General features: G+C 41.8%; 1 protein-coding gene across 20 annotated transcripts in view; it reads right to left on the bottom strand.

Annotated features, from left to right (window-relative positions):
• The window catches only part of PTPRS (protein tyrosine phosphatase receptor type S), a 532,810-nt gene that overhangs the window by 171,566 nt on the left and 344,442 nt on the right, over nucleotides 1-16,802 (bottom strand). The gene's annotated exons all lie outside the window — the stretch shown is intronic.

The raw sequence follows: 16,802 nt of genomic DNA, 5'->3' as shown, positions 1-16,802 counted from the left end.
CACCTTTATATGCAGGAATGACAAGAATAGCCTTTAAAATTAGAGCCTTGAAAGTGAAACCAAAATGTCTCGTCATGGGACCATGAATATCACAATTGAAAAAACAGTAGCATAAAGGGTCAATAAACAGGTATGCTTTGTGTGGTGTAGTCAGAAAGATATTCATTATAAAAAAAAAGGAGATTTGGGTCACATCCAACTGAACTACTGAGCTATAGCATCAAAAGCCTTCTCTGTTTTTAACCCTTCCTCTTACCAAGGCATTACAGACACTATCGTCTGCTGAGATTTACAAACCATAGTAGCTCCTTCATGAGCTTGGTACGTGTGCATCCATTGCTTAGCCACTAGGTATTACCTATGCACAATGGCAATTTCCCTCTTTCTAAGGGCTGTGAATGCGCCCTCCACAGCACCATAGATGCCTGTTAGGTTTTGACTGACTACATGGTGAGCATGCTTGGTTTGCTTTCTTCATTCTGTTCCAAATGCTGACAACACTGACAGATTAAATTTGAGCATACCAAAAAATAAGGGGCAGAAGCGACAAGAGTCTTATATCTTGTAATAAAGCTGAGGGTGTAATTCACAGAGGAGTAATACTCAGCTTCCAAGACACACTACCTCTCAGATGACTTTTCTGAATACAGACTACTTTTTGAGCCATCACACAACCCACCCAAACAACTAACAAGAAAACACATGTTAAATAATAATAAAGGGCACAAAGATAGACAGGAGAGACAAAAAGCAGCACACTGCACTTTGGTAAGGACTACAATAAACAGGAAACTGAAAGGAGAGAAATCTATTGATTGAAAAACTGTTGGTATGAGTGGCTTTTGATCCTCTTACCTCGAACTGGAGTAAATTCTGTAATAGAACAAAGAGAAGAAGTAAGAGGCGTGAAGAAAAATACCAGACTGAAACTCCTGCCAGTCAAAAAAAAATACCAGATGGAAACTCCTGTCAGTCAAAAAAAAAAATGAAAAAAGAAGGCAAAAGGGCCTCAGGTGAAGGAAGATGGCTCCAGGAAGGAACAGATGACACCAAACACACTTAACACAAGTTGAGGTCCTGTCTTTTCTCTGGTAAGGGAAACAGCAAATGAGCCAAGGACAAACACAAACATCCTTCAACTCAAAAACACAAGTGAAATTATTGGGGCCAATGTATGGGTAATAGGCACCCAAGGTGAACCTTTTAGTCTTGCACCTTATTCAATTATCTTGCAGTCTCTTGGGCCCTTCCTCTCAAAAATATGTTTTGATAATAGATTCAACAATTATGATCATCCCAACATCAATATTCCCAGAATAATGTTATAAAAATGCATAATGGGGTATTCATACTTTTAAATGTTAAACTTTATTTTGTTTTTATAAACAGAATGGGTTTAATTTCATGAAGCTATTTCCACACATATTATTTATTTTACCCTTAGAAACAGGTTCCTACAAAATTGTATGTGGATATATGAGTGTATGAACTAGGTGCAACAAGCAGAGCAGCTGGTAGGGAACTACCACGAAGGTGCAGTGAAGGAGTAGGGTAGAGCAGTGGATTTGCAGTGAAGACCAGAGGAGAACCAGATTAAATTTCAACTGTACTGAAGTCTCCATAAGGCAACCACATGATGACCCAACAGTAGACCTTGTTTTGGATAATGAAGCCTATGTCAGGGATCATGCGATCTGAAGGTGCTGTGAACATTTAACAATTGTCAAGTTGATCCTTAAATTCTTCAGGTAAAACACAATAATCTAAACAGGAGTGCTGAACAGGAACACAATCGACTGCAAGAATTTTGTGTTTCTGTTCAGCACTCCTGTTTATTGTGTTTTAATTTAAGGATTAACCTTACAATTGGTAAGTATTCATGGCACCTTCAGATCGCATAGCCCTTGATGCAGGCTCCATTAGCCAAAACATGTCTCTGTGTTTGATTTTCATGCGGAGACGTCAATAAAGTTGGGATTTAATCCTCCGGTACTCCTCTGATCTTCGCTGCAAGTCCATTGCTCCATCCCATTCCTTCACTGTTGCAAAAACTAGGTGTACAAGGGTATGCCTATTTTTATACAATAGACAAGGGCAGAAAGGGACAGGTCTTCAAACTTTAATAGCAATCAGAAGTTCAATTCAGATTAATGAGTCAATCAATCAGTCATAAAAACATCTGACAAGTCATAGGACTCGACACACAACGTATTTTGGCTAAAATGCCTGCTCAACGTGCCTCCTGTTCATTCTATACCTTCATCCTTACAAAACTAGAAACATGATGGCAGATAAAGGCCAAATGGTCCATCTAGTCTGCCCATCTGCAGTAACCATTATCTCTTTCTCTCTACAAGAGATCCCATAGAAACATAGAAACATGATAGTAGATAAAGACCAAATGGCCCATCTAGTCTGCCCATCTGCAGTAACCATTATCTCTTTCTCTCTACGAGAAATCCCATGTGCCTACCCCAGGCCCTTTTGAATTCAGACACAGTCTCCGTCTTTTCAGACACAGTCTCTGTCTATTCAGACACAGTCTCTGTCCCATGTGCCTATCCCTACCTAGCATATGTGACACCCGGGGCCCATCATTTTTTGACACCCCCCCATCTGTACAGAAAACATGATTTTTAGTAACAAGCCACACGTCACACATGAGTACCTAGGAAAAGGCAGCATCTTTCATACTGCAGTGAGCAGTACAACATCAATACATCTATTGTAAAACTAAACAAGCCAGACTAGTACAGATCAATCCTGCAGTCAAGCCTAACAAAAAAACCATGTCTTTCGAACACACAGAACACCTTCACCTAGTATGGAATATGTAATCACAAACTAACCCCTCCCCCTTTTACAAAACTGTAGTGTAGATTTTAGCCATGGTGATAACAGCTCTTGACGCTCATAGAATTCTGAGCATCAGAGCTCCTACCACCACGGCTGGCGCTATAAAACGCTCCACAGTTTTGTAAAAGGGGGGATAAAATAGAAATACATAGACAAAGGTTAAATTGAACCAGAAAGAAGCTGGACTCTGCATACAGTGCACCACAGAAACGGAGACCTAAAGCAATAAATAAATAGAAATTTTTTTTCTACCTTTGTCTTCTGTGGTTTCTGCTTTCCTCATCTTCTTGTAACTCTCATCCTTCCATCCACTGTCTGCCGTCTCTCTTCCCCTATATGGCATCTTCTCTCCTTCTATGCCCCTTCCAGAAACTGTATGTCTCCCCCTTCCATCTCTCCTTTCACCCCCATTGGTCTGACATCTCTCTCCTCTCCTTCCCTCTCCCACACCTCTCCTCTGCAATCTCTTTCCCTTTTTTCCCTCATTTTCCTTTTCAATTTATTTTCTGCATCTGTCTAGATTACGTTCTTACTACCCTCTCATCAATGCCCTTTTTTACTGTCTACCTAAAGCTTGCCACCTCTTTCCCTCACCCCTTCCAGTATCTAACTCTATCCTCGTCCCTCAATCCAGCATGTGCCCTTTTTTCTTTCTCCTCCCCTCTCCCTCACACTTCCATTCAGTGGCTGTCCCTCCTCTCCCCCACACTTCCATTCAGTGTCTGTCCCTCTCTCTACCCCTTCCATCTATGGTTCACCTTCTGTCTTGCCCCTTCCAGTCACTGCCCTTTCCATCCAATGTCTGCCTTCTCTCTCTTCCATACAACATCTTCCTTCTTTCTATGCTCCTTTCATAACTATCTATCCTGTGCCCCTTCTCTCCTTTGTACATGATTGATTTCAGCTCTGCCACCTCTCCATTTTTTTCTCTATGTCACTAACCCATCCCCTATGCTCTGGCATCTCTCTCTTCTCCTTTCTTTCCTTCGCACCCCATAGTCTGGTATCTGCCTTCCCTAATTCTCTGGCATTTCTCTCCTTTCCTTCCATCTTTCCCTCCCCCTCCATGCTCTGAGATCTCCCCCTTCCTTTTCCCTTAGTGTGGCATACCTTCCTCCTTCCCTCCAAGCCCTGGCATCTCCTTTCATTCCCTCCCTTATCTTCCTTATCCCCCCAGCTGGGTACAGCAACACTCTCCCCTGCAGCTCTGGACTTCCCCACACCTGCTCCCCCCAAATTGCCAATGCTTCGGTTACTCTTCTTTCTTCCTCCCTCCCCTCCCCCCCACGTGGGACCCTGCAGCACCATCAGCTCTTAGTCCCTCTAACGCCGGCCCTGCAGCTCCAGACTTCTCCACACCTGCTCCCACCCCCCCGATCGCTATTATTTAAAATGTTATGGCAGCCGCAGCGCTGTATCCATCGGAGGAGACTTCTAACCTCGGCCTGCCCCGGAACTCTTCCTGCAACAGCAACTTCCTGTTCCCGCCTAGGCGGGTGGCTGCTGCAGGAAGAGTTCCGGGGCAGGCCGAGGTTAGAAGTCTCCTCCGATGGATACAGCGCTGCGGCTGCCAAAACATTTAAAATAATAGCGATCGGGGAAGAGGGGGGAGCAGTTGTGGGAAAGTCCGGAGCTGCAAGGCCGGCGTTAGAGGCAGTGAGAACAGCCGGCTGTGCACTGTGCACCCCCCCAAGGCGTGCACCAGGGGCGGACCTTCACCCCCCCCCTTGGTACGCCACTGCCCAGGCCCTTTTGAATTGAGACACAGTCTCTGTCTCCATCACCTCATGCATCTACCACCCTTTCTGTAAAAAAGTATTTCCTTAGATTACTCTGGAGCCTATCACCTCTTAACTTCATCCTATGCCCTCTATGCCTATGCCTGATGCAGGCATTTTAGCCAAAACACGTTGCGTATCAAGTCCTAAGACTTGGCAAATGTTTTTATGAGTGATTGATTGGACTCATTAATTTGGTTGCTATTAAAGTTTGAAGATCTGGCCCTTTCTGCTCTTGTCTATTGGATTTTGTCTATACAGAGGTGTCTGTCTCCTTTGTTTTTTTGCCTATTTTTATACAATCTCCCCAAATTCTGTTTATGATCCTTAAAGTTATGTGCATACATTGGCATGTGTAGATGATGTATGTGCATAGCTTAATTGATAATAGGCGTAACTGGTGATGATAATTGCCAATTAACAACTCATAGCCAATGTTAATTGAAAATTACATGCACAGCTTGATATGTGCATAGCACAAAGAGTTATGCGTCCTGTCCAGTGCGTGTATCTAAACATGGGTGTAGTTAAGATGGATCATGGATGGTTTTTTTTAAAGTTATGTGCAAGTTTCTGACTTATGTGCTGATGTGTGCACAAATTAGGCGCAGGCTTTTAGGTCAAGAAAAACCTGGCCTAAATGGGTTTGTCTAAAGGTTATGACACATAGTGCTGCCTAAGCACCACCAAGAGTGATTCTATATGATACACATAAGTTTTATAGAATTGTGCTTGCTTGCTGATTTTTTAGGCAACATATATAGAATCGGGCTCTCTGTGTTTAGACATTCCTAGGCGTATGGTTTGCAACTCTGCCCAACACAATTTACAAAATGAGTGTGCATACATAGAAAACATGCACCCATTTATTTCTTCTTTGGAGCAGGTGTAAGTAACGTTGTGAGAGGCTCTATCTCAGCGTCTCTCAAATTTTTTAAGCTCCAGCACACTAAAAGGAGCACGTGTTTTTCACGACACACTAAATGGAGCAAATATTTTTTGTCGCACATTATAATTAAAATTATAAATTGCAAAACCAACAAAAAATTAAATTTGAGAGTTATTTATTTAAAGTTCTTTAAGCTATGTATGGATAATTGTAACAATGGTGAAACTAAAGTAGATAGAATTGCTAATCAATGCGATGGATGCGCTTGTTTTTTGAGTTCGATATGCAGCTCGATAGTCAACAAGCAAACAAGCACCATCTGCAGTCATTTTCTTTTATTTTTCGATTTAATTTGTCAGAGCTGTAAATCCAAGTTTGCAAAGATAATAAGATCCAAATAAGTAACAAAGCCTTGATTGCTTTGTTGCTCAAGGATAACTACTGCATAAAAATTAAAACTAAAATTACTTGCTGATAGTTTTCAAGGACCAATCGCATCGAAGAATGATGCTTGTCTGGGCGGCTGTATCTCTACGCACACAAACGCTCATAACATTGACAGATTCTTGCATTAGTGAAAGGAATTTTTAAAAATAAAGTACAAATTCTGGAATCTCTCGTGGCACACCACTGTGCCGTGGTACACAGTTTGAGAGACATTGATCTACGTGCTACAGAAGTTCATTGTAAAGTCTGTTTTATAAAGCTATGTAGGCACCTTAGTTGCCGTTATAAAATAGGAATAAAATTGGCACCTTTTGGAATTTTCCCAACATTAGTTCTAACATTAGTCTCGATGAGATCAGTTCCTAAAAAATGATTTCAGTTTATCTGCATGAATTGACCATGTGAAACCATCCTACTCTCTTTGTGGACAAAAGTATATGCTGATGATTCCTTGAGTTTATTTTGTTTGACTGCATCAGCTTTTTGCTCCTTACCAGAGGCTGCTGTCTTTTGTCTAATAGTTATGCTAGCTCTGCATCTGCTCTGCTTTTCAGCTACATACAAACTAACATTTAAGGCTCCTTTTACAAAGCTGTGATAGAGCCTTAACATGCGGAATAGCGTGCGCTAGCTGCTACTGCCTCCTTCTGAGCAGGCGGTAGATTTTCGGCTAGCGCACGCTAATCCGGTGCATGCGTTAAAAACGCTAACGCACCTTTGTAAAAGAAGCCCTTAGGCATTTACATGTATGGTTGGGGAGTTCAGGCTAGGCTGTTTCGGGCTGCTGTGATGGTGACCATCATTTCCTTTCTGGAAGTTTAAATATTAAGAGAGAAAATAAAAGCACCCCACACTCGCCTCTCTGGTGGCTTGGCGAAGAGTCTCTGCTGTGTAGGGGGAAGATAACTGGTTTAAACCTTGTCACTGTAAAGGAGGTCCCTTGTTTTTTTAAATTTGGACTTAAGGGAAGAAAGGTTTATGGGAAGATAAAAGAGGATAGCTATTAACTATTTACTGGTGGCTCAGTAGGATATGGTCTGGTTTGGTGGTGGAAGGCCTCAAAGCCTTTAATTTGGGGTCTGTCTTTTCTTACTTTATAGCTGAGTCCAGGAAATACAGGTATAAGGTGGAGAAAGAATAGGGAGGGGGGGGAGGTGTTATCAGGTGAGCACCGCTTGGTGGGTTATATTGCTGTCTTATATGCAGGAAGTCCCTAGGTTTGAATCTTTTGATTGCTGGGTTGTCCCTGACTGCTATAGCTGAGTTCAGGAAAGAGAAAAAAATAGATCCCTATTTTTAGCTGTGGGATATGGTCCTGTTTTGTACTGGGGAGTCCATGGATTCAAATCATTTAATTGCTGAGTGGCCCCTATTTCTTTTACAGATGAGTCCAGAAAAAAGAGATATAAGGGGCACAAGCGGAATAAAAATCACTAATGTAATGTATTACTAATCTCCTCCCACTCATACATGCCTTCTCCCCCGTGAATAACACATAAGTCAATCCCTCGAACCATAACTACCAAAAACTATCCAGATTCCAAAATAAGCTTCTACCACATGTATCCAATAAACTTCTTCCTTCAATGTTAGGTAATCTTCTTCTGCTACCCGAAAATACTGTTAATCTTCACTGTACTGTTAATCTTCACTACGTAATTCCATGGGATCAACTATATCTTGGAATGTACATGAACCACTGTTAAATAATTCTCTGGGTAATGTCCAGATATCTTCTTATTTGTAATTCGCTTAGAACCGCAAGGCACAAGCGGAATAAAAAATCACTAATGTAATAAAAATCACTAATGTAATGTAATGTAATGTAAACAAAATGATGCTGGGTGTTCTCAGTTTAATGCTGGCTCAAGAGGACTGGTAAGACCATATGGGTCTGCACTGATCTGATTTTCTAGTTGATTCAGAAAGAGCTATTGATGCGCTAAAAATTTTCATGTGAATGTTCACAGTAATCCCTGACTCTGATCTGATGGATCACTGTAAGCGCGAGTCTCATACATGCGCAGAGCCCGAACAACTGAGAGGCAGGGGAAAGCCTCCTGTCACTGAGCTGTCTGGGGGAGGAAACCTGTTTTTTTCTTTTTTTAATGGGCACAGATGCTGTGCAAGTTAAGCATGCACAATATCTGCCCTATTTTTTTTTTTTAAAGCCCCCCCTCTGCAGATGACGGCCCTCCCCAATGACCTCCAACGAACACAGCACCGGTAATCCCTCCCCAGTGCTAGTGAAAATCAGCAGGTGTGATGGCCATTCCCTCCTGCCATTCGCCACCGTCCCCCCCTTCCCAAGACAAAAATAGCAGGAGGGGTGCCCATTTCCTCCTGCCATGCCAACCCCACTTCCCCCACGTGAGAAAAATAATAAAGGGATGTCTGCTCCTTCCTGCCATGGTGACTACCTCCCCTCCCCATGGCAGTGAAATGCAGGATGGATGTCCATTACCTCAAGCCACCAAGGCCCACTCTTGCACCAGGCGCCCCCCCAAACATTCCTTATCCTCCCCCTTTTCTCCCCCCAAAAAAAGGGCAGGAAAGATACGCACTCCCTCCTGCCACCAGAGGTCCGCCGAACCCCCCCCCGCCATGCTCCAAACCATCCCCCCTCATACCTTTTCAGAGAAGTTGGAGCAGGAGGGAAGTTCAGTCCGTCCAGATTGTAGGCATGCCAGTCCAAAATGGAGGTGCCTTAGGCATCTGAGCCAATCAAGGCCTTGGGCTACTCCCTCCGTATCCCAGGATACAAAGGGGAGAAGTCTAAGGCCATGCTTGGCTTGACTGAGCCAATCCTAAGAACATAAAATCATAAGAATAGCCTTACTGGGTCATATCAATGGCCCATCAAGCCCAGCCAATCCAGGTCACTAGCACCTGGCCAAAACCCAAAGAGTAGCAACATTCCATGCTACCAATCAAGGGCAAGCAGTGGCTTCCCCCATGCCTTTCTCAATAACAGACTATGGACTTTTCCTCGAGGAAATTGTCCAAACCTTTCTTAAAATCAGCTATCCGCTCTTACCACAATGTCTGCCAATGTTTTCCAGAGCTTAACTATTCTCTGAGTGAAAAAATATTTCCTCCTATTGGTTTTAAAAGTATTTCCCTGTAACTTCATCGAGTGTACCTTAGTCTTTGTAATTTTTGAAGGAGTGAAAAATCAATCCACTTGTACCCGTTCTACTCCACTCAGGATTTTGTAGACTTCAATTATATCTCCCCTCAGCCATCTCTTTTCCAAACTGAAGAGCCCTAACATTTTTAGTCTTTCGTCATACAAGAGGAGTTCCATTCCCTTTATCATCTTGGCTGCTCTTCTTTGAACTTTTTCTAGTGCCGCTATATCTTTCTTGAGATTAGGAGACCAGAACTGAACACAATACTCCAGGTGTGGTCGCACCATGGAACGATACAGAGGCATTATAACATTCTTAGGTCTTGTTAACCATCACTTTTTAAATAATTCCTAGCATCTTGTTTGCTTCTTTGACCACTGCCACACATTGGGTGGAAGGTTTCATCATATTGTCTACAATGACACCCATATTCTTTTCTTGGGCGCTAACCCCCAAGGTGGACCCTAGCATCTGGTAACTGGGTTATTCTTCCCAATGTGCATCGCTTTGCATTTGTCTACATTAAATTTCATCTGCTACTTGGACACCCAGTCTTCTAATTTCCTAAGGTCTGCCTGCAATTTTTCACAATCTGCATGCGTTTTAACAACTTTGAACAGTTTAGTGCCATCTGCAAATTTAATCACCTCACTCATCATTTCAATTTCCAGATCATTTATAAATAAGTTAATTAGTACCCAATGCACTAAAAAAAGTGATCGGGATACAGTCATACCAATCGGGGCCTTAGACTCGTCCATCTGTATCCCGGGACACAAGGAGGAAGAGTCTAAAGTTCTGATTGGCTTGACTGAGCCAATTCTTCTAAAAAGTGGACATGTCCTTGTTTTCCTGGACATCTGGTATATATATACACACTCTGGTATCTATCTATCTATCTCTTCATGGTTTCTCTCTACAGCTTCTCATCTCACTTTCTTCTAGTTTTATTCCCTCCTGTTTCTCATCTTCCTGTCTTTTCTCCCCACCATGACCCTCAGGCTGTTTATTTCCCAGTCCCACACAGCTACTCACTATCTCTTTTTGTCTGAAGCTTATGTCCCCTCTGCCTGCTCTTCTTCCTCTCTCCCAGATCATGTCTCCTTCTGTCAGCTCATATCCCCCTCAGAGCCTCTTCTCTTTTCCTGAATTCCTCTCACCTTCACATCTGTTTCTGCTCGTCCCCAACAGTTCCACTATCCGTCCCTGTCCCCATCACCCAGCCTTTCGTCCCTTTACAGTTCCTTTCTGCCTCTTCCAGTATTCCAGAGCAGAATTCTCTCTCTGAATCAGTGGCCCCTTTCCGTTCCCTTCACTCCTTCTTTGCTCCATTTATTCCTCTCCCAGTAACTCTCTGTCTTTTTTAACTTAACTGCCATAGTGGGTATTACTCTGGCAAGACAAGTAGAATTGTCATTCCAATAAAATTATCTGAATCTGTTCTTTTTGTCAGTATCTTCCCCATTGGACAGACACCAGTCAACAGGATGCGGGAGCAGTAACTAAGATACAAAACTACTTCCTGCCTGTTTCCCTGTAGCTCTGCAGAATGGAATTTGCTGCCCCTGACTTATAAGGGAAAATATTGGGGGTGCTCAGGAACCTACAGAGCTGGTGCCTATGAGCATAGCTATGTAACATACCAAGACCTGTTGGTGGTTCAAAGACAAAACTCTTCAAATGAGATGGTTGTAGGTAGGGGGGTTCAAATGATAATATGCAGTCTTAGCTTGAACAGCTATTTTCTAACAAATAATAATAAATTTGATGTAACTAGAGTTTCAGTAGAATATAACTGTGTACTAATGATTTTAGCCCTTTCTCAAGTGATATATGATCGAGATGCACTCTACCAGTAGGCCCTGCTTTATTCCTGTGCCATTACCTTACTGCCCCTTACAGAATCGGTGTTTAAACCCTCATGTTTATCCAGTGGATTCGAAACACATCTATGTAACTTCCTATAACAGTGCCAATTTTTGACTGAGCAATAAAATGAACCACAGTACAAGGAGATTTCTGTATTAACTCTGTTGCAAATTCAGGCACATGAGATAAGCCCTGAATAGAAGAGAGTTCAGCTGCAGACAGGAACTAGGAAAGTTGGGTAGATGGATTATTTCCTGTGATTCTCTGGGTAGAAGGGTAAGGAAACAGAATTAATGTAAAGGTATTAGGTGCACTAGGTGAACTACGAGTACTATTATTTATCATTTTTATAGCACTGAAAGGCGTATGCGGTGTTGTCCATTTAACATTCAATAGATGGTCCCTGCTCACAAGAACTTGCGATCTAATTTGGACAGATAGACAGGACATCTCAAGGTTGGGGAGTTTCTAGCAGAAGGAATGATACAATGTGTGAGTGAATAGGAGTTAAGAATTGAAAGCAGCTTCAAAAAAGTGGGCTTTTAGCTTGATTTGAATACTGCTAGAGATGGAGCATGACGTCTTGACTCTGGCAGCCTGTTCTAGGCATACGGCGCGGCAAGAAAGAAGGGAAGAAGTCTGGAGTTGGCAGTAGAGGAGAAGGGTACAGATAAGATGGAATTAATCAATGAACGGCACCTAAATTGGCAGCCGCCTACAAAAATGGTGCCGGCCGTGTTCAGAATTTGAGAATCGCGTCTAACAGTGTCTAAGATCATATCCACACATAACTATGCCTACTTTGATCTTAGGCGCCATTAAATGCCTCCTTAGACATGATTACGACTCCTACCTTCATAGGTGTCTACCGGCACTTACTTTTTAAATGATTTTTTAATTTGTTTTTAACAGCATAGTTCATAGAATCTAGCCCTTAGTGTCCTCCCCCTCCCCAATACATTTCCCAGCACAGGCCTGTTTTGTTTTTAAGGTGTATATATTAGTTTTCAGATCTCCATTTGGCCAGACACCTAAATATATTAACTACATTGGTTACTGTGGATGGGTAGACTAGATGGGCCATTTGGCCTTTATCTGCTGTCATGTTTCTATGCATATATTTTTACAAGGGAGGGTAAGGCTTCTACATGCTCGTGACAATTTGATTTCACACTTTCCCCCAGTAATATGTATTAAGTGCTATCGTTATGCTACCATGCAATCTTCTTATTAAGCTGCTCTAATGTGGAACTTTTTTACCATTGTGCATAAGAGCAAAAAGGACTTATTTAGGTTTCCCTAAGAAACTGAATTTGTTCAGAAAATTCATTTTACAGTGTTAGGTTACAAGTGTTTTGTCACGTGTTTATTTTTTTAATTGTATTTCCTAGATATGACCAGATTTTTTTTTTTTAATTGTGCTCTGCAAAGAACTAGTTTAGTATTCTGCGGAATATAAGATATATATATTATATAATTAGATTTCATACTTTTTCCTATATATACATAGATATGTGCACATACATAATAAAGGTGCTATCTAAAACTTATTTGTCTGAGGAAATGGGTTAATTGAAAATTTCTCATTATACCTGTATGAAAAAAGTATACATTAATGCTTCTTTAAGTTAACGTGGCTGTCAATACCTATTCTTTTGCTTTGACTGCAGCTGCTCTTTGCCAGCTCCTGGAAGCTATAGTCCTAGGTAATGGCTTAGTATACCTGATGTCAGCATTGTATAAACCAATTAATGTCTGTAGGTCAAGGAACCAAGCCCAGTCCTGCAAATCTAAAAACTCTTCCATACATAAGGGAGATGCCATAGTGGACAGTCTGGTGTGAGGATGCCAGGAGAATAAGATCAGTTTTGTAATTTTATTTATTTAATCATTTTTAAATACAAAATATTAGAATGGGGATTCTCATTCCACCACCAAAAGCTTAAAACAATTACTGAAGACAGTCAGGTTGCAACCTCAGGTCATTCCAGGAATTAAAACACGACTCTTCTCAATTTTTGGCTATTGTTTAAGAACAGCGTTTAGAGAAAGTAGACCCATCTATTCCCAGCAGTGTTCATGCTAAAAAAAAATATGCACCCCTACCCTACCCCCACACACTTCTTTTCGCTCTCTAGAAAATATGTTGTCTCTTGTGTGTTTCTAGCAATAAAAGAAATTGAAAAAAAAATAGATAATAGGACAATAGTTAGTGATCATCTTAATAATTATTGCCCTTCATCATGGTGTCATTGCCTGGAAACCATCTTCCTTTTTCACTTTTGTTTTTTCTTTTTCCCCATAATGGTAGGTTATTCCCTCCTCCCCCCAATGGCATAGACTCACTTACTGAGAACATTTTTTATTGTAGTCCTGAAAATAAAATGCAGGCCAAGCCTGGTAACTTATGAACTACTCCCCTACCTTACAACAGCAAATCCCAGAAAGACACTACTGGCATTCAACCCTCCCGAGTTCTCAGCAAGGAGACAGTTCTACTGGGGCCCATATTCAGACCACAGGAGTCAGCGAACTCGGATACTCAATGCCAAGCTGCGGCCATATCCGGCCGCCAGCATTGAATTTCCGGGTTCAGTTCAGCCACTGAAAACTTAGCCAGCCAAGACAATATGCATTGGCTAGCTGACTAAGGCATAGTGGCCAAAGATAGACTTGCTTTTTAGGCAGGTCTGCCTGACCACTAGACTTAGCTGGTGACCCAATGAATATTCACTGAATATCTTGATTTGCTGATCAAGATATTTAATGGGAGATAGACAGCTATCTTTTGCTGAATATCGACAGTTAACTGGCTTAGCAGTATTTAGCCGGCCAGCTGTTCCTAGCTGGCTAAACACTGCTGTATATCAGGAGGACTGTCTTTACCCAGGCACAGCATTATTTTCAGGACAAAGGGTAAACAATAATTATTCTGTTATGATTCTTACATATGAGTGGAGGGTTGCTTTTTGTTTTACTTTTATTTTCAAAAAGTGCAGGAAGTAGGGTAAGGAAAATAGTGTTACAGTGTTAGATACTAGTTAGCTTCTAGTTAAAGGTTAGGTAGTTATCAAAAAGTTAGCAACTAGTTAAGGTCAGGAGCTTGCTGAAAGATTAGAAACTAGTTAAGGTTAGGATCTTGCTTGGGTTAATAAAGCAAGCTGGTTAGCAATCAGGACAGAGGAGAGAAACTGAGAACTAGGTACAGGCTCCATGAAAGGAGTAGCAGGGCAGGTTTAGGAAGCAACATAAGGGTTAAAATTATTTGTTGGGACAGGAACAACTACCTTGAACATTCCCTTACTAGCCAAAAAGATGTATCTGTAATCTGTGAGGAGACACAAATGAAGCAGGATTGGGGGGGGGGGAAGGGGAGGGCAGACAGAGAGGGAGGAGGATTGACTTAATCATGGTGGTGGTTGTGAGGGTTGGGTAGGAGGTCTTGTAGTCAGACTGCATTCTATCGCACCATGGCTACAGCTGTTTCCAGATGTTAGCTTCATTTGAGCTTTGTTGATTGTCAGTGCAGAGGCACTGAAAGAATGCAGTGCTAAAACAAGGAAAAATGGATGGGGTCAAGAAAAAGTAGCATGTGTGGAACTTTCACATCTTTCACTCCCATATCTGGTAAGACTTGATCTGGATCATACACAATAATGGAATATAAATCCTAAAACTATGGAGAGTATATCAGTAATCCTTGACAAATGTGGAAAGCAGAGGTCTCAGTGAGGATCTTCTGATGACATGAAGGGTACTGAAATTCAAGATCCTGGGAAAATGTTTTGTGCAGAGATTTCCAGAAAGGGCTGAGAGAAGTTAAGCAAACAAATGGAGGATTTTTAAAAAAAGATTCTGTTAGTTGATGGTAGTCATGGCCTGTTAGTTGATGGTAGTCTCTGAGAACATTATTTTCCCTTCACATATTGGGGGATTCGATGTGGGCTACTACTGGGAACCATGGAAGTCACACATATCTCAGCATTGCACAAATGAAAACCTCATGGCTGTTCAATGGTGAATATTCTGGCTGCTCAAGTCAAGTAGAATGCCACTTCTCTGCAGAGTTGACCACAGTGAATGAGGTAAGTTGTAGGGTGCTAGCTCTGGCACCCCAGGAAACCCTGCATTATTTTTGCACAGACCACTGATGCTCTGGAGATAGTCAAGTTAGTCAATTTGAGTCAAGGAAAATACCTAAGTTGGCTTTGAGTCATGCATAAGTGGCTGACTGCAGAAATGGACATGAATATGCACTGATTCTGATAAATCTTTGGTCTAATAAGCTACAATCAAAATGTGTATAATAGAAAGTCATGAATCTGTAAAATGGACAGTTTTTAGATGTTGAATAGGGCTTCACTAATATTTGTATTTGATTCAGTACTCCAAATACATTATTCGTAGTTGGCTAAATAATGGTTTAAATTCGAATACAAATAATCTGTGCTACATACTTCTGAAATAAAACACTTGAGTTCTCATTTCACATTGTTTCTTTTATTATTTGTTATGTTAATGCTCAATTCCCATTATTCGTAGCCATATTCGTATTCATTATTCGTATTTGGCCAAATAGTAAAATATGCATTCAGTACATCTCTAAATTGTTGAGACGAGTTTGATATGACGGAAGTGTAACTTAACAGATAGGGCAATTGTCTGAAGCACCACTGGTTGGCAGGGCAGGATTAATTAGTCGAGGGCCCCTAGGCACACAAGTACACTGGGCCTCCCTGCCCCGCCCCGCCCCACCCCCCTATGTGCCCAGGCGGAAACAGGAAGCTGCGTCAGAGGGAAGCGTTGGGCAAGCAGCACCACTTTCACAATTACAGTTTCCGTTGCCTTTCTTATCCGCGTTGCTTGCTTGTCTTACTTTCCGTCGATGGGGGGACCCCATGTTGCCAATTGGGGAGGGGCCCGCGTTGCCGATCGGGGGAGCCTGCGTTGCCGATCGATGCTGGATGGGCCCATCGCCGTTTGGAAAAAACAATGTTGATGCCCTCCTTCATCGGGCCCCCCTGACCATTTTGGGCCCTAGGCACGTGCCTACTTGGCCTATTGGTTAATCCTGCCCTGCTGGTTGCCATTTTGAGTCCAACTGTTCCTCTCTTTTAGGGGAAGCCACTGCTTGTCCTGGGATCAGTAGCATGGAATGTTGCCACTATTGGATTTCTGCCAAGTACTGTACTTGTGACCTGGATTGGCCACTGTGGAAACAGGATTCTGGGCTAGATGGACCATTGGTTTGACCCAGTATGGCTGTTCTTATGTTCATCAGCACCTGATATTATCACGCAACAGTTTTGAGACTGAGAAAAAGCAGGCAGAACTTGTTGAGAGCACATTAGCTATTAGTCTCTACTACAAGCTTTAAATAAAAAGTCAGCTGTGTAGCCTTTCATCCATTGAGAATGAAAAGCGCCGTCACATATGAGGTTAATGCCATGCATAGTAGGCCAATCTAATGGTTGCTGCCTTGCAGTATTGCTGTAAGGATATTCCCCACATGTGATGATGGCTGCTAAAAACATCAGTTTAGACAATGGGATTTCCTGCTGGCTGCAATATAGAGGTACACTGTATTATTAGAACAGTGGTCTCAAACTCCAACCCTTTGCAGGGCTACATTTTGGATTTGACGGTACTTAGAGGGCCGCAGAAAAAATAGTTAATGTCTTATTAAAGAAATGACAATTTTGCATGAGGTAAAACTCTTTATAGTTTATAAATCTTTCCTTTTGACTAAGTCTTAATAATAATATTGTCATTTATAGCTAAAGAGACATATAAGCAAGAAACTGTTGTATTTCACTTTTGTGATTACAATAA

This window comes from Geotrypetes seraphini, chromosome 8 (assembly GCF_902459505.1).
Source record: "Geotrypetes seraphini chromosome 8, aGeoSer1.1, whole genome shotgun sequence".
NCBI lineage: Eukaryota > Metazoa > Chordata > Amphibia > Gymnophiona > Dermophiidae > Geotrypetes > Geotrypetes seraphini.
The sequence above is the reverse complement of the archived record's forward strand: the minus strand, read 5'-3'. Positions and strand labels throughout refer to the sequence as shown.